This window comes from Acipenser ruthenus, chromosome 12, assembly GCF_902713425.1.
Source record: "Acipenser ruthenus chromosome 12, fAciRut3.2 maternal haplotype, whole genome shotgun sequence".
In the NCBI taxonomy this organism is placed as follows: domain Eukaryota; kingdom Metazoa; phylum Chordata; class Actinopteri; order Acipenseriformes; family Acipenseridae; genus Acipenser; species Acipenser ruthenus.
In genome coordinates, this window is record NC_081200.1 from 34,306,713 (window position 1) to 34,319,182 (window position 12,470).

Sequence of the window (12,470 nt, forward strand, 5' to 3'; positions counted from 1 at the left end):
GATGCGCCCTATAGCCTGGAGATCGCAGGTTCATATCCAGGTTATGTCATTTGCTGACCATGACCGGGAGTTGGGTGCACAATTTGCAGAGTGCAGCCCGGGTAGGGAGGGCTCAGGTCGGCTGGGTAATCCTCGATTCACTGCACACCACTGACTCCTGTGGCCGGCAGGGCACCTGCGGGTCTACTGCGACGCCATTCAGATCTATGTTCTCCTCCGGCACTATATGTCTGATGGCTTCGCTGTGGACCTGCAATACCAAAAAAGACGGCTTGGCAGGGCACGTTTAGGAGGATGCATGTGTCTGCCGCCATTTCGCGAAGTTGGCGCGGAGGTTGCAGCAGTGGACCGAGATCAATACATACAATTGCCGATTCCAAATTGGGGAGAAAAATGGGTTAAAAAATCCATTGGCGACGACTAAATTGAGTGTGACATAGTACGATAAGGTTTTATTTCTTCTTTTTTTTTTAATTATTATTTTCTCCCAATTTAGAGCATACAATTATTATTTAAGCTCGTCTCACCGCTACCACCCTTGCGCTGACTGTGGAGCGGCGAAGACGAACAACCGCTGTCCGCCGAAGTGTGTGCGACCACTTTTCACACTGCACTCTCACCATGCAGCCACCTCGAAGCTCCAGTGTCAGAGAACAACACAGCCCCAGGCAGCTTACAGGCAAGCCTGCAGGCGCCCGGCCAGACTAAAGGGGTTGCTGGTGCACGGTGAGCCGAGGACAGCCTGACCAACCTAAACCTTCTCTCCCCCAAGCTCGGCCAATTGTGCGCCACCCCCTGGGAACTCCCATCCATGGTCAGCAATGGAATAGCCTGGACTAGGGCACATTCTGCACTCCAAGCGGAGTGCCTTTACCGGATGCGCCACTTGGGAGCCCCTTATTTATTTATTTTTTAATACATAGATGTGTATGTTAAGATAGACACTCCAGTTAAAAATGATAATAAGTAATGTAGTGTAAATTTAATTTGAATTTTGTATCCTGTGTTTTCAAACCTAGTTTTACTTTTTGCTTTGAATCCTTTTAATTCCATTGTTTCTGACCAGGGCTTGCTTTTCTAAATGGTGGTGGTGAAAATTTAAGTTATTTGCTGTTGGCAGTGCATTTAACCATGATTTGGTTCTGTACTGTATAACCCTACAAGTGCACAGGCTGTAAGGGAAGGGCATTCTTGAATTAAAGTAATGAGGGTCTTTATTGGTAGCAGTGATTGTCCTCTTATACTGTTTAAATGGATGCTTAAATCTGTTTAGGCTGAACCCCCATCTAAGTGAATCCTTTGCATTTTTGAAACATATGCCTGCTTTGAAGTAGAAATTGCTGCTTTCAGGCAGAACTGTGAGTTTTAACATGTTTCCAGTGTTATGGTCCGTAGGTAGGTACGTTGCATGTTCTTTATTTATTTTTTGTTACCCACTATAAAGTAATTGGGGGTGGGGGGGCTTGCAGTTGGGGAGATCAAATGACCAGAACATAAATGTTTTCTTATTCTCATTGTGAAAATAAACTGCCTTACTTAAGAAAAGTTACAGAACACACATACAATGTTGGCCTGCCAAAGAATTGTTAATCACAGTGCTGAATTTGGTGACATTTGGCAAATCTTTTAATGGTGTAGTGTGAATAGACTGTGAAACTGCATGTTAGTAATCTTGGGTTGCCTGGGGCACAAACCAGCGTGCAATCACAAACCTGTTTGAACTGTATGGTCTTCCACACCATGCTAAATGAGCAGTGTAGCTGTTGATACTCTGGCCCACCTTTTAAACTTTTCCTATCTTCAGGGACTGGTTGGTGTGCATAAACATTTCCTATTTAAGATGCACATGTAAATAACCAGCTGTATGTTCAAATGAAGAGCACAAGTAGTGTAAAATTAGCAGCATTAGGAATTAATTAAATAAAAGCTGATTAATTCAGCATGCTGCTCTTACCATTCTAAATGAACGAGCAAGAAAATAACATTTATAACCAAGGTTTGTCCACTGAATGTTATTGAATAATTCTGTTCTGTATTTGACCGTCCTATCCTTAAGCATGCTTGCCCGAATTCCAATTTTCCATCTAGCTGGAAAAAAAAAACAGTATCTAGATGCAGGTTTCTGAACACGCAAGTCTTTAATGACACATCACTAGCTGCTGTTAAAATTGCTAAAGTTTTGACCCACACACACGTATGCACACACAATGCTTGTGTGTGTGTTTTTATTTTAAATAATACATGTGTGGTTTGCAAAATTTGCAGATTTTTTTTTTGTTTGCTTTTTGGAAAACTTGCAGAAGCAAACTTCCACAAGTTCACCTAGGTAAAAGTGTAAAAAACTGGCCTCGCAGAAAATGTGTATGGTCTGTTCTTTACACAAATTGCATTTCATAACACGGAAGTTCTTGTACTGTATTCTGATATTTACAAAGTTAGTCCATTGGAGGATTTTCTCAGAGCCATGATGTCTGAACCAAAATTTACTGGCATTAGGAAAGGACATATTGAAGTTCTACAGTCACTATCAATTATTAAAAGTTCAAGTCTAGAAAGTTGAGGATACCGTTTTATAAATGTAATCTAGAATCGAAATCAGAGTGTTTTGTAGCCAGATTAATCGGTGGTTGTGGCAGAGTTTGACCTACAGTAATTGGAACATGTATGCAAGAAGTCCAAAATACATTTTTGTCAATAGTCCTTAAATACCTGCAGAGATAAGATAAAGCAATAATGTATCATCTTGTCATAAACCGCAACCGTAAACCTGCAACAAGAAAGAAATACAAACTGAAAGATGTATCATGGAATGGTTTGTTATATTGAAACATTTTCAAGTTGTTTGTTTTGTACCCCTTCTATTTCAGTATTTATTAATTCTAGAATTAAAACTTTCAGTTTATGACCTTGAAGACTATTTTAGAAAGGGATCCTAATCTGTACATTTAAGAAAGATTGAGAGATCAAGGCCAGCATAAGTATAAATGTTCTGAGAATTGTCCATTTTAGGACCTGCACACTAGTAAATATGTGAAATGTATTTTTTTCATAAAACATCCCTCAAATGTCATTCATGTATCTGTTTGTAGATTCTCTTGGGGGAGGGGGGGAATTGATTCTGTTCCTTGTTTTAGTGACTGTTTGAAATGGTGACCTGGTTAACCTGTGTTATGTGTACAAGTGGGTTGTACTCTTGACCTCATCATTCATATTTAATCTTTCAAATTCCTTGGGCAAATACAGTATTTAAAATATACATGTACATGTGTGTTTTTGTTCAAGTAGTTGTGTAAAGTTATGTGACTGTATACTAATAATCTAACGTGCATAATGCACTGTGGTTAATAGCACTGATAACATTGAACATGTTTTGAGTGATTTCATATGAAGGTGTGGTGCCACTAGTATGCCTGGGGGATGAGCCCACATGGTTATATATATATATATATGTATATATATATATATATATATATATATATATATATATATATATATATGTGTGTGTGTGTGTGTGTGTGTGTGTGTGTGTGTGTATATATATATATATATATATATATATATATATATATATATATATATATATATATATATATATATATATATATATCATTTTTAATGTTTGTGTACATTATTATGTAGCAATAACCCTTTGCACAGAGAGGAGATGTAGGGTTGAAAAATATAGTATGTTTGGGTAAGCTTTTGTGTTTACTTCTATTAAGTTAAAGGTAAAGATTGTGGAAATTCTACTCTAAAATATAAAAATTCTATAAAATCACAGGAGTAAATTAAATTCTCAGACCCTGGGAGCATAGCATTTTCTGCTCTTAAGTGATAATGGTGCTCCCTGAGACTTAAGTATCAGACCACTTAAAATAATGTATTTTACAGTATGTACAGAATTACTGTGTGGACTGTAAAAGTTGAAAAATATCCCTACGCCACTTATTTGTAATTAATAATTATAATTTCCAATTACATATAATGTAGTACTTTTTTTTAATTGAAGTTTATTCCAAAACAAAAACCTAGTTTGTAACCATCGCAATACTCGTCTGATGTATGACATTGCTCCTAAACTGTTTTTTTTTGTTTTTTTTAATAAATGTTATAGGTTAAATTGGGTAGGTATACGTTTAGCTTTAGATGAGCAGAAACAATACATAACTACATGCAGCCTGGTAAGATCACTGTGCTTAACTGTACCAAGGAGGGGGGGAGAAAAAAATAAGTCACATTAAATCTTTTCACCTGCAACTGGCAAGGCAGTACAAAATCCGTCCAGATGGCAACACTATACAGGATGAGAATGAATCTACTCCACCCCACTATTGTACACCTTTGTGGACTTTGAACCATTGAACAAAAACAGTTTAAAATCATAAACTTTAGAATACACTGGATGACAATCTATTTTTGTAGAACATGCTATCTATTTTTAGAGAGAGAGAGGACTGACTCATGTTTTTTTTTGTTTTTTTTTTAAATAAGAGCTTGATTGTGTGCACTAAATTCTACTTGTTTTGTTGCAGTTATTTTTTTAGGAAAGTATGCAATAGGCACAATACTGAAGCAGTTGCGGTACCATTTAGGAAGAAGTCATTCTTTTTGCAGCACAGTTTATTAATGACATTTTAACATTATAGATGTTTTTTCCAACTCTTCTAGAACACTCCATGCTCATCCAAATGTTTGTTGATGTGATGTGATGATTAATGCTATACTTATCCTGTAGTTTCTTACTCTACTGGTACTGTATTTTGGCTGATTGCTTTCCAATCCCCCTGTTATGGACAGGCTTTACTCTAAAAGTGACTCCAAGTGAAAGTCAATAATAAATCACATTTACACATTATTGGTTTGGACCATTTCATGAAGAAAACAAATGTTATAAGACAGCGTGGCTACGAGGCCAATGTTCTTTGTATGGCTCTGTGAATCAGATCATACAAGCAAGCTGTCAAGTAGTCAAACCTGTGCAAAAAAAATAAATAAATAAACAATATAGCGAGCAGTGCCGAGGAGCCAGAGGCAGCTCTATCAAATGCCTAGATGGACCACTTTCAAGAAAAATAATTTGCATATGATAATTAACTCTTTTTTTTTGTACTGTATATCTTATGACAGCCTCTAAAATGATGGATATTAGAAATAATATAGGATGGATAGCTTGACTGAAATACAATAGGTGTTTGTCCAGTTCAATTAAGTAAAGATGTGGGGTGGTTAAATTTTTTTTATTTATTTTTTTTCTAAATCTTATTACATTTCTCTCCACCAAAAGATTTCCAACAGTAAGGCGTCCAGCAGATGCATTGCTTAATGTCAAGAAGGTAGACAAAAAATGTAATCACTGAAAAAAAAAAAACTAATTTGATTACTTTTACAGCATAATACTATGATAAGGCTTGTGTCATCCTAATACAACGGAATTACATTACAGGTTATTATAGTTTGAACGAAAACTGTTTGTAGATGAAAACAACAGCAAAACTATTTGCTCCCTCTTGTGGTGGAATATATTAATGGGGCTGTTTGTTCCATTTGGCTCGCCGTACCTAACTCTCATTATCTCCCTTTCTATAGAAAATTATTCTAACAGGCTGAGGGGGGTGCGAGGGGAGGCGACACATCATAAGACTGATCTGCAATTAGATAACTGGAATGTACCGTAAAGGTGATGGAACAGAATGGGGGAAATAGCTACAGCTTTGGACTATAGTCAGGCTGTCATTGACGCGCATTGCAACACAGGGAAAAAAAGATGACTGATTAATGTAAATAATAGAAGTAAACAAATACACGCAAATTTGGGTGTTTGATGCCTGAATTTTCTATGTGCCTTGTTCTGCTGGGTTGCTTTGATGTTGTGAAGGCTCCGTACGGAACTGGTATATTTGTTATTGACAGTTTTTTAACTGAGAAAGGTGGGCATAATTGATAGAATGTCTTCGGTTTGCAGCTGCTATTTTAAGGTAAGAAAAATTAATTTTATGACAAACTTATGGCTTTTATGTTTTACTATCAAAATTGCAGCAATAATATTAATAAATAAGCCGTAGCTATATCTTTTTTTTTTTGCTTGCCATATTCTTAAAATGATTACATTTCTCGCTCTTTAAAAAAAAAAAAAAAAAACAGCATACATCTCTATTATAATTTGCATCTGATTTATATTTATATAATGTGTTCTGTTATTTTCTATACTGATGCATAATATAAATGGCAAAGTTTATTTATTATTAGTAGTCGTAGTAATACCAGTAAATGCATGCGTATAACCACTTGATTATGTTTTTACCAATATAATAGTTTCAAACGGGGTCATTTACAGATAGAGTATATGCTCTGTGATACTGATGTTAGTAGTAGTTTGCCCCAGAAGCGATGCCGTGATGTTTACTGACACAGATCTAGTACATGCTACATTTGTGTTGAATTATGTATTTTAAAAATTAAGTCTTGTTCATGTTGACTGTATACGACTTTGACACAAAGGTCAGTGGAATTGATCAATATAACAATTTTTCTTTATTGTTCGAATTGACTAAGGCTGGTTTGTTTGTTTGTTTTTAAATAAAACGCAGTCTTGTGTGGTATGCACTTTGCTGCCAGCGGAAGCCACCGCAATGTTATTGGATTGAAGATATTTTATTACAGGAGGTTTCTTAATGCCTTGGCATCTCCAGATAAGGCATGTTTAGAGTTGACTACACAATAGCACAGTATTAATACTACTACGACGACTACTACATTTATTTTAGTTCTCTTTCTTTGAACATTTAATTTTAGTCTTTTTTTTTTCCAGATTTAACTTAAATCTTGTATTTTTTCCCCAGATTTATAAATGCTGTGAAAATAAATAAATATTTTTTAAAATGTGTACATTCAGACATAAGTAATAAATCTAATTACAAGATTTAACATTTAGCTAAATATTTTACAAAATATTTAATCTCTTAACTAGATTTAACATTTAGCTAAATCTTAAATATCTTAACAAGATTTAACATTTAGCTAAATATTTAACTGACCAGCTAAATCTTGGAGTTTGTATGCAAATGAACTCCGCCCGCTTTGTGCTTTCACGCGATTTGATTGAATTATATATATAATTTCACAACATTTATAAATCTGGGGAAAATACTAGATTTAAGTTAAATCTGGAAAAAAAAGTCTAGTTAAAATATTAACTTGCTTTTTTTTTCATATAGCACCTCATATTTACTGGTCTTTTTGTTATTAGTTGTGTTAGCTTTGTTAGCACCCCCTTTTGTTTAGGGGGTTCTAAGTAGAATTTTATCACCCAATGTCATATAACAGCTGATGAAGGACCCCACACAGGCACTAAATAGGATTACTACTACTACTAATAATAATAATATGCATCATCATCATCATCCATTGTTATTATTATTATTATTATTATTATTATTATTATTGTCTGATCACATTTTTGGAATGCTAAATAATGTCAAACAATAGGAGTATTCTTAATAGTTTTAAAAGGATGAAGAAATAACAAAACCTCAAAATAGGCATTAGATTTTACAATGATGTCGATTAGATATGCCCAGCTCATCTTGGAAAACCTAATTATGCCCTTACAGTGACAAACATCATTGAAATATACACTACGCTTTAGCAGAACCTTCTCCATGCACCACTCTGACCAGCTATCTCCCCCAAACCATACTATTCAACCTCCTGACTCTAAAATAGGAAAAAAATAGCATTTTGTACCTTTGGTGACCATATAAGGCAATTCTCATTAAATGTTTTTGACATTCGATGTTTGTTTAGCACCCTCGCCTATGGGTCGGGACGCATAACTCCAGTCGCAGTCATCTACCACATGGTAGAGCCTGCATCGACGGGCTCTATCGCTTAAATAGCTACAAGTTAAACCATCCACTTTACCGGTCTATTCAGACAATTGAAACATACCGGTTTTGTCTTTCTTCAATATATTGTTCATTGTTATACCACCAGGGTGTATCAGCTGTCTTCTGTAATGAAACGTTTTGTTTTTATACCAAATTGATTTAACATAGGGATATTAGTATTGATTTGCATAGTTTTTAATACGAAGCCTGTGTTTTTGTATAGGATCGCCATCCTGAGCAGAAGAAAAGTAATGGCTTTTTTAAGCAAGTACTTTATCAGGTATTATGGTTAAAAACTGTACCGTACAAACTATTGTATAAATCGGCCATCTAGGTTTTGGGGTTTTAAGTTGTAAAGCACAATGATCCATCTTGTTCTATCTCAGTAACTAGCTTATAGGAAAGGCATATTCTATCTAGCAAAGTGGTTTGCAGTGCGCAGGTGTAGAGGTGATGTGTTTACGAAACAAAAGAGAGACAACAAAGTTCACTATCCAATGCCGTTTATTTTTATAATCCTGGTCTGGTGACCGCAAAGAATAATCCCAGGCAATACACAGCAATGTGTATTGCACTGTTGCAAACGAAGGGTTTAGTCCCAAATAATAAACACAGTTCGAAAGAATAAACACAGTTGAAGACAAAGACACACACACAATCACAAGTCCAGAGTGAGTGCTAAAGTGCTTGTAGTGAAATACAATTTATTCGTGTGAAGTGTTGTCCGGGTTTAGTGCTGGCCTTAAGCGACAGCTCCAGATCGTGTTAGCCATCTAACAAGAACAAACAAGTATAATTAGACGGTCACGGTTAATTCACAGTTCTCCTTTTTTGGTTCAGGTTAACCATAACAAAAGGAACAGATCACCTAGCCACGTCCCCTTTTGTACCGTCAGTCACGCCCCCTTGGTTAGCGAGTGCAGCCGTTTCTCTTCCAATCCTCGGTTGCCACATCGCTTCCCTTCTGGGGCGATGACTTGGTGTACCGTAGCCCCGCCCCCTTTCTAGATGGCCGACTTCCACCTAACCTTTGGAATGAATTGTCCAACCATTCAGTCCAGGGCACTCTGTTCCCTTTACACAGCGCCCTAACAGGTCGGGAGGGAGATTTTATAACCAAGATTTATTCTTTCTCTGTCACACTAGCCTACAGGCTAATGTTCTACAACAGAAGCACATTCTTCCTGTTAGGGTCTGAAATTTAAAGCCCAAATGTATTCTTCATTTTTTTCTGGGCACAATGTCAAGTTGGACCTGATTTATTTATTTATTTATTTATTTATTTATTTATTTTTCTTATCACACAATCCCCAGGCTGACACTTGGGAAGTTAAATGGCTCTTTAATGCACTGTACAAGTCTGTTGCCGTTGTGTCCAAGCCTGACAGTACTTGTTTGTTTCATCATATGGCAGTTTTGACAGTGGCAATACTCTGCTAACTTGTACAGCGCAGTCTTCCTTGTAACTATCTTGAACTGGAAAATTAACACTGTTTTAATGAGAGCTTGCATTAGACCACTTCAGTTCAGTCTTATGTCAGTTGGAAGGTTAAAACTTGGACCTCCGCAGACAAGCAGTCTGTTCAACATGACTGTCAAAGCAAGTGGGAGAGCTGTAAAACAAGATCTACCAACACGGTTCTCATTGCTTTACACACACTTAAAAAGAATGGAAAACAAATTGATCACTGTAATCAAATGCATTCATTTGCAGCATTCTGCTTCAGTTATTTTGTAATCCTAAAAATCCAGCCTATTATTATTATTATTATTATTATTATTATTATTATTATTATTATTATTTTATCAATGTTATCAATGTTTTAAGGCTTATTTTTCATTAGAAAAGTGTCACATAAAATATGCCTAAGTCTTCACTATAGAACACTAAAGACTGTAAATTAGTATTAACCTAACCATCCAGTAATTATATTACTATTCGAATGCATTTACACAGGGTGTATCCACTGACATCTTGTACTTTGGATGCATATAATCAGCAAAGGGAAACTGAAGATCTTGTAGAATTGAATTAGCCAGCTCAGGGGGAATGAATTTGGCCCGTATTGGAAAATAAGCAGGTCACCTGCAGCAATGTCATGCACACAGTAATGGAATCTTTAAAGGCATTTACATTTTAATAATATTTCATTTCTTACCTGTGTCCGATCATGTGCATTCTCTATCTTCCTAAAGTACAGTAAATGAATCACCTTGCATCAGCATTAAGTTTAATAATTATAATGTTAAACTACAGTAAGGCCCTGTCCACACAATGCCTTTAAACCATATTGAAAAATAGAGTGCATTAAAAAATAACCATAAGGGGTGTGGAGCTGTACTGGATTATTGTTCGAGGATAATAAAGAACACCCATGATAGGATATTAAACAGATAAGAAACGGATTATTCTGAAAAAGTACTTTCAATATCTAGGCAGAAGGACATATTGTTAACTCATCAAGACATAGGCTTTTGTCAGAGCTCTGCTGATTCTACAGCTATGGATATGCACATTGGCATTGAGGTACATGTGGGTGCCTCTCCAGGCAGTAACTATTTACCTAGCAGATCAAAAGCATCATAAACCTGCAAGCTTGCTGTCCAGATGTTTGGAGTGCAAGTCTTATATAATATCATTACCGACAATAATGTGTCTGCTTGATTTTCACTTTAATAAGGGAAGAAGGCTTTAATTTGATAACAAACTAAATTACTTATTATTTTGCAGTCTTCCTGTAGGCACTGCATAAGTACATTACTAGAATTACTTTTGAATTCTTTTTAGAAAGTAACCTCAAGTAATAATGACATTTGAATGACTGTATTTATTATTATTATTATTTAAATGCTACCAGTATCTAAAAAGTGCAGTAATTTATCTTGGCACTAAAAATGTGTTTCTGATCTTGACAGATCAAGCTATGCTAGGGTGATTAGTACAGAACTTTGGAGACCTTCTCTAATTAGGCTATCGTTTCTACAATAAAGTAAGAGGAAGCTGGAGGAAGCTTCAGAATGGAAAAGCTATACAGTACATGTGAATCAATGTTGTGGCCTTGAGCACTTTGCATTTCAATTATAATGCTATTACTGTAGTGTAATTTTTTTTAAGCATACCTTAAGTTGGAAGCATGCAGTGTATCACATGATTTCCCATTTTAATTGACACCAATATTATAATCAAGAGGAATATGAGATGAAAGCTAATTTTGCTGAAAAGGTTTTGCAGTCCATTTGGATGAGAACGAGTTGATCTTCTGCCCAGCATAGTGATACCTGCCAGTCTTGCTCTGTCAGTCAACAAGTGATACAAGACTAATTGAAAGACTGGCTTGTGGGAGGGCATCTGCTCCTGGTTGGAGTTGACTCAGTCTAGACGCAATATTAAAATGTCTTCTGTGGTTGCTATCTTAGTTGAATATAGCAGCATTTACTACAATGGGGTCCAATTCAATATATTTTGGAAAACAAACAGGTTGAAAGAAAGTTTTATATAAAGAAAATAAATGCAGAATAATCTATAATTGACTTCAGTTTTACCATCAAATAAAATGATGTGTTATAGTAATTAATTCCAGATTAATATTGTTCCATATTGGCTCAGGTTATTGCATTGGGCAAATTTGAGCTCTTCAGTAATGTAGATGATTAGGCCATTGTGGTTATTTGGGGGAGGTTTCCACCCCCCCCACCCATCTTCATGACTATCATGTAACCAAAAGTTACCTTTGAAAATATTATATCATTGATTCATGTATTCATCATTGCACCATACCAATGAAATGAAATATGGTAAATATGAGACGTCTTCATGTGGTACACTACATATTTTACATTCAACAAATGTCTCATACTCAGTAAAGCCTAGAAAGTGTGTAATTGTACCATAGATAACCCTGTAATGTGTGGCATTTACTCAACAGCCTTACAAATGCAGAAGTATTAATCTATATACACTAGATCAGGGGTGGCGAAACCTTTTTTTAGCTGGAGTGCCCAAAGTCTGATTTCTGTTTTTTATATGCGTCACTATGTGCCAGGGTTGCCAATGATTAAATAGGGTGGTGTCATCGATGGCTTGAGTGGTGCGTGTGAGTGGTGACATCAGGTTCAAGAAGCAGTACTCAACACAAATGATATGGGGCGAAACGGACACAGCCGTATCTTTATTAAACAATAAAACAAAAGATTTAAACAAAACACAAAAAGAAAAGGGCACTCTGGCCAAAGTTAAAATAACACAAACAATTATAAATCCTATTATAAAAACAACTATATTTTTCGCTGGCTGGTAGCATTCGCTCTTACTTTTTTAGCTCCCTGCTCTAAGCCCGGAGTGGGTCTTTTATACTATGGCTGGAGTCTTAATTACCCATTAAACATTGACCTTATGAAGGCTCCAGCCACATTCCCATGAGCTTTTCTGGGATGGGGATTTAACCCCATCCACGCCAGCTACACATTCTAAGACCGGCTTTTCGCTAGTCTCAAATAATAAACAGTAACGGATGGCTTTCGTCCGTCCGCACACAAATACAATATGCAATAGTAATAATAATAATAATTACAAATGAAATACAT

The 12,470-nt window shown here is 35.9% G+C and overlaps 1 protein-coding gene across 1 annotated transcript in view; it reads left to right on the forward strand.

Annotated features, from left to right (window-relative positions):
* Positions 1-5,562: 5,562 nt before the first annotated feature.
* The window catches only part of LOC117417473 (beta-1,4-galactosyltransferase 2-like), a 107,597-nt gene continuing 100,689 nt past the window's right edge, over positions 5,563-12,470 (forward strand). The window contains exon 1 of the mRNA XM_034029640.3: positions 5,563-5,975. The gene's annotated coding sequence lies outside the window, so the exon portion shown is untranslated. The remainder of the gene's footprint in view (positions 5,976-12,470) is intronic.